We start from the raw sequence: 14,564 nt of genomic DNA on the forward strand, positions 1-14,564 counted from the left end.
ATGTTGCCAAATGATTTTGATATTTAACAAAGCGGAATTGTGGGGATTCACGCTTAACGAACTAAGAGTGTTCATAATTAAACGAACTAAGAGTGTTCGTGTGAACTAAGAGCGTTCACAATGCTTGGACTAAGAGCGTCCGTAAGCATCAAATTGTGACCATATTAAAACATTATTGTTTGGTCTAATCCAAAAGAGATTCTTGGAAATTGATTTCTTAGTAGCATAGCTCGGAAATCTTATTGTTTTTAGTTTTCGTGGAAGTTTAACTCCGAAACTAATATATTTTCTCTTCTTATTTTCAGGATGTCGAATGAACCTAGACTCGACTTTCCCATGCTTGACTCAACAGGCTCGTATTACCACAGTTGGGTAACCGATGTTGAGAACCATCTCACTTCAAAGGGAATATTACCCATAATCCAGGCACCTAACCAGGATCTTGTGTTCGTGCGAACACCTACAAAGCATGCTCAAGCAGTTATTTTGATGCGACGCCATATGAACAAGGCACTTAGATTGGAGTATATGTCGATCAAGAATGCAAGAGAGCTATGGGTAGTGCTAGAAGAGCGCTTTGGTAATGTCCAAAATTCCCTCCTCCTTGACTTGAAGGTTCAATGGAAGAATCTGCGCTTTGCTGATTTCAAGTCTGTTGCTGAATATAATTCAGAAGCTCTTCGCATACAGTCCATGTTGAGGTTTTGTGGACAACCTGTCACAGAGCAAGAGCTAATTGAGAAAACTCTCTCCACCTTCCCCGTTTCAGCCATTGTGGTATCAAAGCAATACCGTACTGAAGTCAATGCTGGACGGATCACGAGGTTTCATCAGCTTATCAATGTTATATCTGTAGCTGAGAAACATGATAACATACTCGTGAGGAATTATAATTCAAGGCCCATTGGAACTAAGAGCGTTCATGAGGCGAATTATAATGCACCCAAATAAGGGCGCAAGGAGCGGTACCCTAAGAATGGGGGATATGAGGGACGTATGGACCCATATAACCGCCCTAACCAGGAAGGAAACCGCAAGTTTGGTGTGGATACACGTGGTGGTAATGCTACACGTGGGAGAGGAAATCGTGGTATCCCTAGCCGTAATGGTGGCGCCATGGGTCGTGGTGGTGGCACCAACCTCCTAGGGAATGCCAGCAACGTGCACAACGTGCACCTCAATTAAAGGGAGGCAACCACAATGATGAGTGTCATCGATGTGGATCAATTGAGCATTGGTTCAAGCAATGCAAGGCAAGCGAGGAACTAGCTGAAAGATACAGGGCATATAGGGACCTGAGAGAGCAAGAAGTGTACCTTGCAGAAGAAGAAGAAGTTGGTGGAGATGTCAATCTCACCATAGAGGACTTCAAAGCTGAAGATGAAGTGCTCAAGGATGCAGCAGACTTTGATTAGATTAGTCCTTTTATTTTTCCAAGAACTTTTGTAATGGCAATTTGCCTTAGTCAATAAATGACAATTGTATTAACTCTTTCTTATGTGCCGGACCCAATAAAATGTGATGTCTAGGAAAGTCATTGAGATTATTGGTACTTAAGAGAGCCTCGCTCCACCAACGTCTCTCTCTACTTTTCTGGTCATATTTGATTGGAGTTACTAAACGGATAGAGTGACTACAATGTGTCTTACTTTGATTTTATTTTGGATTAGATTTTGGAAACTTTGATGTAATCATTGGCTATTAATAAAGTATCAATTCTTTTACTTAATGTCTTGGACAAACCTTAATTCGAACTTTATAAGGGCCAGTGGTTTTCATGTGGAAACACATTATGAGAATGGACAGAGTTCCTTTGCATCATCTGTAATGACTACGGACATAAAGGAGTATTAGAGAAACTTATGTGTCGCTCTAGTGGGTTGTATGCAACCACTATTTGAGTTATTGAATCCAACCATGTCCTGAGAGATGAATTATGGGATTTTGACACATATAGGCTTTGACATGATGATCCGTGTATTAAAGACTTTACACGGACATCCATTTTCAGAACGAAGAAAAGTAAGAACCAAGAATTGGTTTGAGGAGCTGCACATGCGCCTCATGGCGCCATGATTGTGCAAAGACCCGCCATACATGGCCCGCGCCGCCTACCCCCTGCGGCAAATACATGGCATTGACGCCATAAACTCTATTGTGACATTATGGCTTAACCAAAACCTTCATTGGTTGATTATAAAGCCCATGTTTCATTCTGTAAAGCCTGTTATTTAGAATTGAGACCATCCTATGCAAAGGAAATTGAGGAAATATTTCCATTCTTACAAAGAATCTAAGGGAATTCTATGGATTTGATCAACCAACTTGCGGACCGTATAGATGTTTTATGGTGTTAGTTGATACGCAAACACGCTGGTCATGTGTTGTGCCATTATCCACTCATAATGCTGCTTATACTACACTCCTAGCACATAACATATGGCTACGGGCTCACTACGCAGATCATCCCATTCAGTCAATTTGACTTGATAATGCTAGAGAGTTTACATCGATAATTTTCGATGACTATTGCATATCATTGGGTATTGATATCAAGTATCATATTCCCATGTACACACCCAATTGGTCTCGCGGAAAAGCCACCATTAAACGACTACGATGGTAGCCCGGACATTGGTAGTGCGCACCAATATTTCCGCTTGGGTTATGCAATATCGCATGCAGCTATGCTAATTCGTCTACGACTCATAGCAGCCACTCAACTTTTATTTGCGTTACAGTTAGTGACTGGATTCGAGTCTAATATCTCGTATTTATGCATATTTGAGTGTGCGGTTCATGTGCCAATTGTGCCGCCACAGCGCATCAACATGAGTCATTGCATATATATATTTGTTGGACATGAGTCTCCAACTATAAGTCCGCTATGTAGAACCCTTGACAGGCGATCTCTATTTGTCACTTTGATGAGACAGTCTTCCCGTCGTTAGGGGGAGATTAGAACGTCAATGTTCAACAGGAACGACAAGAATTGTAGTGATCTGTCCCCACTATGTCTCATCTTGATCCCCTAAAAGTGACAAGATCACATATACCTGCTGTAAACATGCCTGCAAGGATTCATGTCCCCACAAGAGGACATGGTGCCACCCAGAGAAGATGGGTACGGCAACACCACCATGGATGGTGGTATGGTGACGCCACAAAGGTGGCATAATGGCGTCATAGGCCATGGGTTCCTCTAGAGAGAGTAGAAGAGAGCGAGTTTGGCACAACTTGATCCATTGATCATTGATACTCAAAATCCGTCTCATGAGAATATTTTGGATTGTGGTTATGTCCAAGAGACATCGTTGGGGGACGCCTCAATGTTAGAACCAATTCCTGAGAATATAGAGATCTCTACGAACTACACTAGTGTACATGAGGACGTGGAATTGTTGAGACCAATGACATCAAACCTTACTCCGTTGAAGAATGCCAAAGTAGAGAAACTTGGCCTAAATGGAAAGATGCGATCCAGGCTGAATTGGATTCACTAACGAAGAGGAATGATTTCGGGTCTGAGATGCCAACACCTCCTAACACAAAACCTATTGACATTAATAGGTCTTCGTTAGATAGCGTGATGAGAAAAAGAAATGGTAATCTTGCCTTATGGCGCAAGGTCTCTCACAATGCCCTGGAATCTACTACGAGAAGACATATTCTCTCGTAATGGATGTCATTGCACTCCACTACCTTGTCAGTTTGGTAGTTTCCAAATAACTGAACATGCAGCTTACGAATGTGGTCACTAAGTATCTCCATGGGGATCTAGATACGGAATATAATGAAGGTTCTTGTGGACTTTATTTACCCAAGTCAAGTGACTCTAGACCACGGTGCGTATTTGCAACGAGGTTGAAATGCTCACAAAAATGACTACTTGATTGGGAAGGGATATGATGAACTATGCCCACGCGTTTCCATGACAAGTTCCGGATTTGCAATTGTCGCAGTTTATGTTGATAAACATAATTGGAACCCTTGAGAGTTAAGGGAAACCACTGAACACCTGAAATCAGAGTTTGAGAGGAAGGACCTTGGTAGAACACGGTTTTGTCTATATTCAGAACTTGCATACCTTGTCAATAGACATTTTTGATAAAGTCAAAGATGCACCATGGTCGTCAGTAGTCTTGGCCCTAAAAGGGATCCGTTTCGTCCCAGGGATGATGACGAAGATATGTTAATAGCAGAAGTGCTTACTTATGTACAATAAGCGCATTATTGTACTTAGCACAATACAAGACTGGACACCTCAATTATTATGAACTTGTTGGCTAGACATAACCTCGCGCCAACGCAACGCCATTAGATTGGTATAAAGACAATCTTTCGATATTTGAGAGGTACGATTGATATGGGCTTGTTCTATCCCTATAGAGAAAAGAGATGACGGAAGTGTGGGATCGAACCCCACAAGGCAAAATGCCACCTTCCGTGCTCCTCCTCGCCTCCATCAAAATGACAACAAGCACTTCTAAATACTGAAGTGAACCAAATCCGATAATAGGATGATGTAGCGGACTTATTTACTAAGTCGTTACCAAAATCCACATTCGAGAAACATGTGAAGAGCATCGGATTGAGAAAGTTATCCGAACTCCCATGATTGTAGCAATCAGGGGGAGATATTGACATCAGGGGGAGGCATGATGCCTACATGTTCGATCTCGAAGAGTGAATGACGTGTTGTGCTCTCTTTGTCCTTCGACCAGGGTTATTTTTGTCCCACAGGGTTTTTGTTACCTGGCAAGGTTTTTAACGAGGCAACGATCAAAGCGTCATCACCAAGTTTGAGCGGCACAAGGGGGAGTGTTGAAGGATATCGACATAATGTGTGCCTCTACAAACTAGGGTTTAGAGTTGTAATAGGAATGTGTTCTAGGTATTCAATTGTAATCAGATTCTATTACCTTTTTGGATACCTTGTAACTCCTTATTTAAAGGGCTCCTATTATCAATAATAGACACAATTTCATTCTCCTACAACAAGAGTGAAATAGTAACCAACAACACGGTGAAGTGTTGGATCATAATTCATATACATATTTGTGCCCTAAAACATGGAAATTACTTGTTCTAAAGTCCAAATTTAATGTTGACTAATCCAATTTCATTATTTCCCTAATCTTGTACTTTTGTTAACCTTTGTGTTTATTTATATATATTTATTATGTTTTCCTTATCATGCTAGGAAATTATGGAGAAGAATGGAAATGCACTAAAAAGTCAACCCTAGAACATTTTCTTACTCCGGCTAGGAGAAAGTGAGCTAGACAAGAAAGGAGGGGTAGCTGCTTGACCAAACGAACTCCGAATGAGTTGAAACTCTCCAGTTTCATCCTAGACATCCTAAGAATCATTTGTTATGAAGAGTACTAGAGCTAGTTTTGAGTGGAAAGTCTTCAAACAGTCGGTTCAATCTTCTGAAAGATGAAAACTGATCAACCTGACCTGTACGTATTTCATAAGCATTTAAGGTCGAACCACAATGAATTTAACTTTGAGATTTTACGAGGATGATCTAAACTCATGGAGGAACATTTGATATGAAGAAGTCAGAGGCCCATTCTGAATTCTTGGTAGAGATATAATTGAAGGAATAAAGGGGCAGAAAGTGACCTGAAAAACAGCTCAACATATTCCCACCCACATGAAGAAAGCTAGATGCTTTTCTCTTTTTCCTTGGATATATTTTTCTACTCCATTCTTTTTAATAGATCATCATCACTTCCATGTTTCTGCACCTTCATGGTTTGCTTTCATTTCATCATTACCCCATCTTTTACTTATTTTACAAACCACTCCCATACTCCACTTTCATTATTTTTCTTTCTCTCATCATTTGACTCTTCTTTTTCTTCCATATTTAAACACATTCTCCTCTCACTCTCAATAACCAATTCCTTCATCCCATTACATCTGATTTCTCTCTTCATCTCCTTCACAAAACCTCCATCTCCACCTCCCAAAATCCAAACCCACAATACCCAATCTACTCCATCATCACCACCACAACTACCATCTTCCACCACCATAAACTTCATCACCACCACTCAAAGTTAGCCAAAGGAGTATCATATCTTCATCACCATTTCATTTATCATCACTATCAAGAAGTTCATATCCATCCATTCCACCATCAAGGAGGATTCAAGGAGCATTGAAGGAGAAAAATGAAGGAGAAACTACCATTGATTTGTCAAGCTTCAACTAGTTCTTTCTTCCCTTAACTCTTTAATTTACCTTGATTTACTTTATAGATTTGATGCCAATTTGTATGATTATGAGTGAGTAGTTACTTTGTTGGGGCTAGGGTTGAAATCCGTAGCCAAACTTGTATGAATTGATGTTTTAATTGACATTTGTTGTTATTTGTGATTTTCATCTTCACATGCTAATTCAAGAAGTGAATGCATTCATTCAAACTTAACTATTTTGAATGTGTTGTGTTTGTCATCTCATGAAAAAATGTTTAGGGAGTAGTTAACCTTGAACATTAATAGCATGATAGCATCCTCTATGTGCATGTGAGGGTAGTGAGTTAAAATCACCTAGATCTAGGATTGGTTTGCTTGCTTGATTATCTAAACTCAAATCTTTATGCATCTAGGAGCAAGGAATTGATACTGATCCGGTAATATAACTTGTTTTTAGGTAGTTAGTTTCGCACTTATCCGGTGGAAATTGATAAAATAAAAGGAGTTTAAGCCTTTGTAGTCTTATCCGGATGCAAAGAGGGTAATTGGGAAATTATAATAGCATCACTTGTATTTGAACTTCAATACTTGCAAGGGAGGTTAGTGGTAGACAATCCAACCCCTAACTTCATCCATTATATTACTAGTTTAGTTTAGAGTAATTTAGTTTACATTTAAGTATTTAATTTAATTTGGTTCACTACTCTATCCAACAAACAATTTCACTATCACCACAATGCACATACTCACCATGAGCCTAGATTTCCTTGTGAATTTAGGTTTGTGATTGTACATTTGCATATTCTAGCTCTCCTTAGGTTAACACCCTAGCTAGTGAAAGGAATCCAATCCTCGTGGATTCGACAACCTTTCTTAAATCCCTATACTATTACTTGTACCACTTATACTTGAGGGTGGCTATTTGGCTAACATGAAGGAATGAAGGTACATGATTATTAAATCAAGTAAAGTTTCCATTATTTATAATTGCATGGAAAAGATTCATTCGACCTTCATGAACACCATTACCTACACACCACACCATAGACAAACAACAAATTCTTTGCTTCCCGCCAAAGGTGCAACTGTGCAAGTCCGATCAGAAAAAGCTATAAAAACAGTCTAGGAGATTCTTTTTTTCCCCAAAACGAAAAGCACGATCAAGATGCCTCCAAAAGAGAACCAAAATCGACAGTTCAAGCGAGTCGAAAGTACGTAATTCTTTGATAATTAAACGACTCAATTCTTGGAGTTGACTTCTTAAATTTTTCTATGTATTTCTCGGTCCCGATTAGCTGATTCACTGCTTGTCACTGCATTAATTAGAGTGAAATATGTGTAATTGATTTTGATCACCTCTAGTTGATGATGATTTTGGGCTAATTGAATGATGATCAAAGGGTGACCAAGAAGTTCGTTGATGAGCCCCATAGACATGTATCGAGCGCGGTGACCAAGAAGTTGTATACTTTAAATTTTTAAGTAGTATTGATATTTTAACATGTTATTTGTTAAATGTTTGGATATTTGGTTGAGCAATTTAGAACATGCTCATAGAATCTGTCACTGAGAATAAGAGTATAAAGCTGAACATCAAAAGTTTGTTTAATGAGCAGATCAGCATCTCCAACAGTAGAATTTATTTCTTAGTTAAATTTAGCTAAACTTGTGAATTATAGCTATTGATTTAACAATGTTGCTCCATCAATTATAGCTATTTGTAAGTGATATATTATGTTTCATCGAATCGTAAACTGACATGTGGACAAAAGAGGAGAGAGAAATATAACTTTTGCTTTAGCTATGTAGGATTCTCTAGCTAAATATAGCTAGCCAATTTAGCTAAAGTTAAATATAGCTAAGTTATAGCTAGTCTGTTGGAGCTGAATTTTGCTTCAAAAATAGTTAAATATAGCTAAAAATTAAATTCAGCTACTCTGTTGGAGATGCTCTTACTTTCTCACAACTCAGCAATAAGATATGCATGTTCCAAGAAGCGGTTTAACAAATAATTGTTCGTTTAACTTTCATGCTGCATATGTGAAAACAAACTAGTTTCTTGCAAACATGAATTTCATTTCAAAATGTGTCTTTATCTCATATGAATGTATGATAGTATTCCACATATAAATGCATAAAAGGGGAATTCTTGGAGGAGGATGACAACATTGCCTTATAGCACGGTGGATTTTATTATCCTTTGATATGCAATACTATGATTTGCAAACAATACTGAACTGAAAATAATCTCCCTGTAAGTCTAGTCAGTTTATCCAACAGGTGATTAGGCAACTCTAACCAATCTGAAAATCACATTAAAAGTTGATCTAATAAGCAGTCCCTTACAATGACAAAAAAAAAAATCCCTCACTAAAAAGGCATGTTCTTTAAATAGTTCCAAGACTTCCAACTTTATGAAATAGAGGCAAAGATATGTATATTGAAAAACAAAAAAATGGCTTCATTGCGATCGGGAAGACTTCGAGCCTTTGGTGTGAAGAAGCTAGCTATAGATGATCAAAATGTTATACTTAATTACTAATCTCAAAAGGTATGATGTGGTCTATCTCTTACATGACTTGTAATGTGTAAGCCAAAAAATCTACTGACAAAAGTGATATCAGTCCATTTTCGCAAAAAAAAAAAAAAAAAAAGGTGATATCAGTCACTAATTACGTCATTAGGAAATCTTGTAAACAATATATGAGGTTTATCCACTTGCACCCATTTGTTTTTCCTAAATATAAAACAATAGCATCCTCTGAAACTTTTGGAGATAGGAATTTGTTCTTCCTAGATATATCGATCACACCGTGACACCATTTCTGTTCGTATATATGTCCTGCATTGTTCATAACCACATGTTAAGCTACTTTGCATGTTTAGTCACAAATAAGTGCAATGATATAAAAAATAAGAAAACTTCAATAGCTAAAGCATTATTGATCTATGCTTATAGGAGTACCGAGATCTCCTTAGCACATAACTGATGTGGGAAGGGTATTACGCAGGGCTGGAGGAGTGCTGGACTGAATGCGGTTGCAAGGTTATTAAGCTAAAGCAATCGCAAGGCAACTCTCCTTTGGCAGGTCATAAATGAAAGTGATTGTAAACCTCTATATGTTACACCAATCAACAGTGCCTGCCAATAGGGAGGAGCCCTATGACTGGTTTGCTTATTAATTGACAACTTCTCTTTTTCAACCCAGTTGCTTGTAATACTCATCTGGTTTCAATGGTGGTCAGGCGCGAGGTGTATATATAAGCGCTCCATTTGGGTCAAGGCCGGCTTCAAGAGATGGAGATGGAATAAACCAGGTGACTAGAAAATAGGATATCCGTAGGATTATGCTGTGAACATTCTTCAACAGCTGCTTTTCGGGGTTTTATTGGGGCCGAGGACATTCAAGTTCTGCTGCTAGATGTATTTTTCAGCTCCTTATATGAGCCTTGAAAATGCTCTTTCTTCGCCTAAGAGATTCTTCCACTCTTATTGTCCATGCATTGAAGGTGAAAGGAGGAAAAAAGCAGATGAAAGGAGATGCCTTTCCTTCGTATATAAAGAGCTGAATAGCCTCATAAAACAGCATATCCTCATCTTGTTCCTTCTCTTCCTTTTTCTTTCAATGTGGGATTTTTTTTTTATTTAAGAAGAAAAAAGCCATAAATCTCACTTTTATTATGAACCATCGTTATATGAGTCTCCAAGTTATATTTTCATTTTAATTTGCTGGTGTACTTGTACATGTGTACGTTCAACGTACTGATCAGTTTTCCTGTCAATATCTTTAACTTTACTCCTCTCTTGCTAATCATGCCATGATTATGCACTATATATATTCTTTTTTCAAAGTGGTAATTATTTCTCAATTTTCCTTTCACAGATCATGTAAGCAAAATGATCACAACTAAAGAAAAATAAAGCCTAGCACGAAATTTGGTGAAGCTAAAGCTAGACGCCAATTGATTAAGTTGTAGAAAACTCCTTGAGGTTAGTTCAAATGGGGATGGTGAGTGAGAGTATGAAACAGTATTAGAAGAGATTAGAGGCTCAATTTCCTGTCTAACAAAAGGTCTAGAAATGCTTGCAGTTGTACGTTCATCCTCAACTCCCTAGTTGCCTATTCAACGCAACTAATTAGGCCCTTAACTGAAAAAGTTTTTTAAAAAAATGATATAAACCTCTTACTTAAGTGTCTTAGTTTACTAAGTATCAATAAACATAGCTAGCTTATATGTAATAGGGGACCTTAAACCATACATAATACTATTTGATCGATAACAGAAAAGAATCTCATATTTCTACACCAACAGGTTGATCCAGAGTCATAGAACATTCAAATAAGATCCAACTCTATAAATTCAAATCTACAGAATATTCAAATGTCTTAGAGACATGCAGTTGATCAATAGCCTTTGACATCATGTACTTGATCAATTTTCATGTTTTGATCTTTGGGATAGGATATAGCTTTCTGCCACATACCTGCACCACAACAAAGAGATTGATTATCAACTAATTAGTATACGATTTCATTAGCAGATTCTTTTTTATATATACTTGCCTTCCAAGCAACTTGAGGATTTTTTTTCTTCTTCTGGAAACCAAACGCGAACCAATAATTTAATGCAGCATGATGAGGTATAAATAATACAAAAGTTCGTATTACAATATGAACAGCTTAGTAGAAAGATCTACTATAAGTCTGTAAGTAAACGCAAATATAAGTCTACTTGGAGACTTGTGCCTTGGAAACCAAAGCAGAGAGTTGCAGTGAAGACTGAAGACCAAGACCAAGTTGAGGAAGAGAATTCTTGGGCCTTGTTGTCCTACTTTGCCAGTTTTGGGCTTCTATTTGAATCCCTTTTTTAATTAGGATGACACACCTGGCGGCCCAATGAAAAACATTTGCATGGTTAGAAATGCTACTAGCATGCAGGGAAAATCGAGATTTAGAGTAAGGAAAGGGGTTTAGGGTCTGAGAGTTGGAATTCGAAAGCCATGGCGGCTGAGGCGGATTGGGTCTCGACCAAGTCGCTGTATATTTGTAGCATGGAGAGATATAGGGACGAGCTCGGGTTTTCACATTGTTGCAGTGTCCAGGCCCTCAACTTGACCGACTTGCTCTCCTTTTCCGATACGCCGATTACCATATCTTTTTCCAGATCTCCACCAACCGAATCTATGAGATCTCCAATAGCAACCAAAGCTATGAGCCACAACCAAGACCAAGACCATATTCTGCGAGAAGTTTATTTTCTTCCAGTCCCTACGATATGGGTTTTTGTTAGAATTTATGGTTTTGATACCACTGTTGGAATTTGGTGCGGAAGCTTTAGTAGTAGTGGGCTAGGACAATGTGTTTAGGAAAAGATGTTTAGGAGCTAGGTGAGCTAGGACTAGAAGTAGATGAGTTTAAAAAAACAGAGGAGGTAACAGAGGAGAGGTTTGTATATATTGACAACAGGGGAGCTTTTGGTTATTAATAGAGGAGCTTTTTTATGATTAATTGTACAAGACTTGATACACATATATATAGACTTGTAGACCGACATAATTAGCTAACCATTATCACCGACTAACTCACCGACTTAGCATGTGGTTAATTGCTAACCACATATTAATGGACAACACTAGAACTCACTAGAAGTTTAATACTTTAATTACACCATGACTCTAGAACCTTTCTACACTAGCTACCTCTAGATTAATCTAGATAACTAGATTATCAATGTGCATTACTGTTTTAACACTCCTCCTTAATGCGCATTGGTGTTACTCCGAGCATGCCTCGAAGCATTTCAAATCTTGATCTTGTGAGCGCCTTCGTGAAGATATCTGCTAGTTGCAACTCTGTCTTGCAATACTGCAGCTCAATTTCTTTAATGGTTGATGCTTCTCTTAAGAAGTGATGCTTGATATCGATATGCTTCGTTCTGTTGTGAAACACTGGATTCTTTGTCATTGCAATAGCTGACTTGTTGTCACTGAAAATCTTTGTAGCATTTGCTTGGTGCTCTCCCATGTCTTCAAAAATTCTTCTCAACCATATTGCTTGACATGCTGAGCTTGCCGCTGATACATACTCTGCTTCAGCTGATGACAGAGCCACTGTATCTTGTTTTCTTGAAGACCATGAGAATATACCAGACCCGATTGTGAATGCATAGCCTGAAGTGCTTTTCACGTCATCTTTTGATCCGGCCCAGTCACTGTCTGTGTAGCCAAACAGTTCTGAATCATGGCCAAAACTAGCCTTGTTTTTGATGTAGGCTGATACCAGATACCATAGTTAATGGTGCCTTGAAGATATCTTAAGATTCTTTTTGCTGCACCATAATGCGTTCGACTTGGACTATGCATGAATCTAGATAGAAGGCTTGTTGCGTACATAATATCGGGTCGAGTAGTAGTCAAATAAAGTAAGCTCCCAATAAGACTTCTATAGCATGACGCATTTGCTTTCGGAGATCCATCCGGCCTCCTTTCGAAGTTTCTCATTGGTGATGAGTGGAGTAGCCACGGCCTTGCACCCATTCATCTTGAACTTTTTCAAAAGATTTTGTGTATACTTCTTTTGGCATATAAAAATCCCATTTTCTTCTTGGTTTATCTCAATACCAAGAAAATAGTGCATTAGGCCAAGATCACTCATCTCAAATGTCCTCATCATGTCTCGTTTGAATTCTTGAATTATTTCTTCATTATCACTAGTATAAATTAGATCATCCACATATAAAGAGACGATGAGGATAGAGTTACCTTGAGTTTTGGTGTAGAGTGTTGGCTCACTTTGACTCCTCATGAATCCGGCATTAATAAAGTATTAGTCAATGCGACTGTTCCATGCTCGTGGTGCTTGCTTAAGCCCATATAGAGCTTTCTTTAATCTGAACACTTTATCTTCTCCTCCTTGCTTTATGAAACCTTGTGGTTGCTCCACATAGATTTCTTCTTCAAGTTCCCCATTCAGAAATGCTGACTTAACATCAAGTTGGTAAATTTTCCATTTCTTTTGAGCTGCAAGAGCTACAAGAGCCCTTATGGTGTCGAACCTTGCAACTGGTGCAAAGGTCTCATTGTAATCTATCGCTGGCTGTTGTGAGTAGCCCTTAGCTACTAGTCTTGCTTTATACTTTTGTATTGAGCCATCGGGATTGAACTTGGTCTTATAGACCCATTTGACACCAATTATCTCTTTATTTGATGGGCGCTCTACAAGCTCCCATGTATTATTTTTTTCAATTGTTTTAATTTCTTCTTCCATAGCTTTTCTCCAATTTTCTTCTTTTACTGCAACTTCAAAACTCTCAGGTTCTAAAGACATGAAATTGCATGTTTCATATATATCCCTCAATGACTTTACTCTTCTAGGTGGTGACTCTGGATCAGAATCATTTTGGTTTGGTGGAAGAGTATTAGAGGGCGTACCTGGAGGTTCTGAAGTTGCTTCTTCATATGCTTCTTCTCTCAACTGGTTTGGAGGAGTCATTTGCTTCTTTCTTGTTGAGACAAAAAATTTCTTCTCAACTTCTTCTTTATCCCAATTCCAAGAAGCAGATTCATCAAACTTGACATCTCTGCTGATCATAAGCTTCTTGGTTTTTGGATTATATACTCGATAGCCTTTAGACTGCGAGCTGTAGCCGACAAATATGCCAACTTCTGATTTTTCTTCCAGCTTATGTCTTTTAACTGCTGGAATATGGACATAACATATGCACCCAAAGACTTTGAGATGCTTCGCCGACGGCTTTCGATTGTTCCAAGCTTCAATTGGGGTCTTGTCTTGTAGAGCTTTCGTTGGGCATCTATTTAGCAGGTATACTGCTGTATATACTGCCTCTGCCCAAAAATTCTTTGGCAGACCTTTTTCATATAACATTGACCTTGCCATCTCCATCACAACTATTTTTTCTTTCAGAGACTCCATTTTGTTCTGGAGTATAGCCCACTGTCAACTGGTGCTCTACTCCTTCATCTTCACAGAATTTATTGAATTGATTAGAGGTATATTCTTTACCTCTATCACTTCTGAGAACTTTGATATATTGGCCACTTTGTTTTTCAACATGATTTTTGAACTTCTGAAAAATCTTGAATACTTCAGACTTCTCACGTAGAAAGTAGACCCATGTCATTCTTGTATAATCATCTATGAAAAGAATGAAGTACCTGCTTTGATCAAGAGATGGCGTCCTCATAGGTCCACAGACATCGGTATGCACTAGCTCCAAATAATCTTTTGCTCTCCAAGCTTTTCCTGAAGGAAATGCTTGTCGATGTTGCTTGCCAAGCTGACAGCCTTTACAGACACCTTCAATCTCCTTTATGATTGGCAAGTCTCTCATCAT

Source organism: Rosa chinensis, chromosome 1 (genome assembly GCF_002994745.2).
Source record: "Rosa chinensis cultivar Old Blush chromosome 1, RchiOBHm-V2, whole genome shotgun sequence".
NCBI lineage: Eukaryota > Viridiplantae > Streptophyta > Magnoliopsida > Rosales > Rosaceae > Rosa > Rosa chinensis.